This window comes from Rhinolophus ferrumequinum, chromosome 7 (assembly GCF_004115265.2).
Source record: "Rhinolophus ferrumequinum isolate MPI-CBG mRhiFer1 chromosome 7, mRhiFer1_v1.p, whole genome shotgun sequence".
In the NCBI taxonomy this organism is placed as follows: domain Eukaryota; kingdom Metazoa; phylum Chordata; class Mammalia; order Chiroptera; family Rhinolophidae; genus Rhinolophus; species Rhinolophus ferrumequinum.
The window spans coordinates 66,844,901-66,849,154 of NC_046290.1; the positions used below are offsets into that span (position 1 = coordinate 66,844,901).

The window sequence follows — 4,254 nt, forward strand, 5'->3', positions numbered from 1 at the left end:
CAAAGGTTTGAGGAATGTGGGGAAACAAAAAACAGTCACAAAAACATTTGACAGAAGGAGGCTGCAGGAAAAACAATGTCTATTCTTAGGGAAGACCCAAAACTCTTAGTTTTAGCGATCTCCAAAAATTCTTGACTTCCAGAAGGCCCCAAGGGGGAGCATGCTAGAAGTTAGAGATTGTGGGAGTCGGGGGTCAGAAAACAGGTTTCTCAGAGCCACATGAAGATGGGGGACAGAACAGGAATCTAGACTTCTTATGATAATAAATATGTACAGGAATAAAGGCTGTTACTGGGTCAGCCGCTTAATAATATAAACTATTTGTTTTGTTTTAAATAACAGGCACTCTCCCAAAGAAGATGTGATTGTTATAATAAAGCTTAAAAAGCAAATCAAAATTTAAAGTGGTAAACACATTACAAGAAGATTTAGATAGCCAGTGCCTAAAATTATACTTTTAAACTTTTCCCCGGAGCCATAACCTCTCAGGCAAGAATCCAATGGTCTCTGTATTTGGCTTCAGCCCTGATAGAGACTTTCAGCTCTCCGCTGTCAACAAGGATATTGGTATCCTTTTTCCTCCAGGGGGAATACAGTCTTTGTTCTCCATGTTAAACAATAACTGTGACATAGTAAGCCCTCCCCTACACTATATGCTACTCTGTAGAGCGATGAGGAATGTGAGCTTTAGAGTCTCAAATCTGGGTTTAAATCCTACCTGTTACTCCTTAGTACGCAACCATGAACACAGACTCTACAGGTTTGACCTTTAGCTTCTTTGTTTATAAGAGTGGGTTATCACTGTACCTGTCAAATGTGGTGGTAATGAAAATGAGATAATCCACGTAAGAGCACCAATACTTGGTGTGTATTACCTATTCAATACATATTGCTGCCTTTCTTGTCTATCTCTGCCCACAGCTCTCCTGTAACACAGATGCTATTACCATCACTTTATAGATAAGGAAACTGCAGAACATAGATAACAAATGGCAGAACCAGGCTGGATGGCACATTATCTGCCTCCTCACATGGCAGCTTGTTTCTTTTCTGTTGGCACAGTAACAGTTTACCTTCTCTCTCAAGATTGACTCACAGGCACAGAGAGGGACAGGGCTCATTGGTCTAGACTCTAGAGCTTCTCCAAGAAGAGCCCTTTTGAAGGGAATCTAGACTTAGCACAGGGAAAGAAGCCTCTGTCTCACCCCATGCCAGGACGTGGCAACAATTTAACATCCCTTCAGTCCTGATTCCTCAGAAAATCCCAGCGCAGATGGTTACATATGCAAGTTAATTCCTAAGGAAACCAAAAAAATATGTGTATTATATAGTTTCTGAAGGTGATCTATCTGCTAAATTCTAACACATTCTGACATGATCGCTAATGAAAATAAACAACATAGATTGATCTTCTAAGCTACAGGCTCCAGAGATTTAATGATACGGAGAGTTACAAAGCGGTGTAGCTGTTATGTTACATTTATGGGGAGTTGCTTCAGCAGCTGTTATTTAGAAAGCTATCTAGGAGAACAGACTAGAAACATGGGACACTTTTCTTTGAAGCTGAACCTAGTTATATCTGCATATCTTTAATAAAATTGCTTTTTAAATGAAATGGAATAAGGCTAAACAGATTGCCTCTGTTATACATTCCTTTCCTAAGCAACATTCAAATTCATTCTTTTTCTTGGTATGTGAAAATATGTTCCCTGCATGCATTTATTTACTTTTAATTTAAAATGTCTCTATTCTATTATATGGTAAATACTGTCCACACTAAAAAAACAATGACACTGTCTTTCAATTGATCAAGATTTGCTACAAAAATTCATGTGTCTTTTTTATTTTTTTTCATATCATACTCGAATGTTGACATGATAGAGGATATAGGATGCAAAAATTAATTTAATAGGCATTATTAAATAATTTAATACATATACAGACTCTTGGATAAATGGTTACAATTATAGATGAACATTAAATGTGGGCACAGGGATATTCTATATGCACCAATGAGCTTAGACAATGTGTCTGCACTCATTTCTGGTAACAAACTTGCTTTCTGTGAATCTTTAAATACCCAATTCCAAATCTTCCACCTCTTAGAGAAGGGCTTTTACTTTTTGAATTTTCTTCAACTGATTTTTTTCTAGCTGTCTTCCAGTTGCTGCTCCTTCTTTCAGTTGTTCTCTTGCTTTCGGTTTCTTACCTAAGTTCTTGATTTTTTTGTCTCTCTCAAGGTCTCCAGAAGTTGGTTGAGAGATAACATCTTGTGCTGAGCTCTGTGGCGCAGGAGTAGGTGCCAAATCTTGTGAGCTCTTGTTACTTCTTGCTTCCTGTTTTGCAGCTTTTTTAGCCTCATGTTTCCTTTGATTTTTAAGAGCTGTTTTTGATAATGGCTTATTTCCTGGTTGTGGTTTCGTATTCTGAGAGGGTTACTCCTCACACAGTTTGGAATTGGTTTGGTTTCTTTATTAAAGCTGGGCGTCTATAGCTATTCAAGTTTTAGGTTCTTCACTGTGTACGTTACTTGGACTGCTTGGTAAATTATTACTTTTGTTAGAAATATTCAATCTAAAAATGACTGCCCAGAAACCTGCCATAATTTTGTATTTGGTGGCACATCATGCTTGTACAAGACAGAGCCAGTATAATGCCATATCTTGTACTGGTTATGACCACGTAACCTCTGAGAACATGTGGCTATAAAAATATGCTTACCACCTAGGCACCAAGAATCAGAGGCCACAGGTTTAGAAATAAGTTTTTAGTATCCCGCACTTGCATGTGTCCCCTCAGATTTCCAAATCCAGCTAGTACTAATATATGTCCATGAGAGCTCTAGTAGGCTGCATTACGAGGACCAGTTCCAAGTCAAACACAGGATCACATTTCAAGTGGAAAACTGTCGCTTTGGCAGACATAAAACCATAAACAGCACAAAATTCAACAGAACTAGAATTCCAAACTACATCATAAATGGGGCCGTTTTTTGGTAATTGCACTACAGCACTTTGTTTGTTGCAATGTAGTGTAGCGTTTGTAACCCCTAGTAGGAAGCCCCGGGCTTGTCATCAACTGTAGGAGTTATTACCAACACAGCTATTTTATTCCGTAGCATTGTAACCTTATCCGCCTTAAAGAAACTTTTTATTAGCTAAAGCTGCATGAGGTTAATCTAAGTCGGGGTATGGATATACTCTAACAAATGAAGGTGCACCCTTACTTCCTGGAACATAGACAGCCACCTTGTATGGGTGGGGTCCAGGTGATAACACAAAATCATTAATTTTTGAAAATGCAATTTACTTGCAATTGTATTGAAATTGTTGTTTTCAGAGAAATGAACTTCATTGTTAATATTTCGGGCACAAATAGTTTCTTCTTCTGACCAGGATGGACACCAATTTTGCACTTCTTTCTGGAAGAAAGACTTCAAATATGTCCCAGTTTTCACATCACAAAGTTGTAGGTTGGGAATCCCAGCTGTGCCATCAGTGTAAGGCAGCTACGTTGCCAGGACAGAGTTATTTGGCAAGAACTCAAGTCAAACTGCCTTTGGGAGGTCAAAGGAGTGCAGTAGTCCTTTGTTGGTGACATTGGTAATATTTATTTTTCCTCCGTTGCCCCAGGCAAACACGGTCCCATCCTTGCTAATGGTATAGACTTTGCAATTTTTCCCAGATTGCCTTGGAAACACTGTGCTTTCTGTGAAATGTGGCGTACAAATTCTTGGACTGTCAGGAGCAGCATGGATGGCACCATGTTGTCCTGGAAAGAGCTGCACACATTTATTTTTAAAACTATTTATAAAAGAATAAATAAAACTAAGCAAAATGTGGTGTCTTCTGATGAATTTGACAGCTTCCCTAAAGGAGAAATATCCTTTCTCCGTATAGGATCCAGATATTCAATTGTAATAAGAAAGTGAATATGACATAATTAAGGTCTTGTTATTATGATGTCAGGCAAAACACTGGGCTGAAATTCTGATACAATAACTTGTGTAAACTCTCTAATCCTCTGTTTCTGCATCTTTACAATGATGGTGATATAATTAACTCTAAAGTTTATTGTGATGATTAAATGGAATCACGCCTTAATGTAGCGATTAGCATACGATGATCACTGAATAGTATTTGCTATTAGTTGCAATAGGGATAATAAGATGGTTGAAATATTTTCATTATAAAATAGCCCCCATAGTTTAGGGTTCTAGGTAGAGAAAGACTAAGATTTCCCTAGATTTCCCCT

At 38.0% G+C, this 4,254-nt stretch overlaps 1 pseudogene; it reads right to left on the reverse strand.

The window, feature by feature from the left end:
* Positions 1–2,072: 2,072 nt before the first annotated feature.
* On the reverse strand, positions 2,073–3,238 carry LOC117025243 (eukaryotic translation initiation factor 2A-like; annotated as a pseudogene).
* Between the last annotated feature and the right edge of the window lie 1,016 nt (positions 3,239–4,254).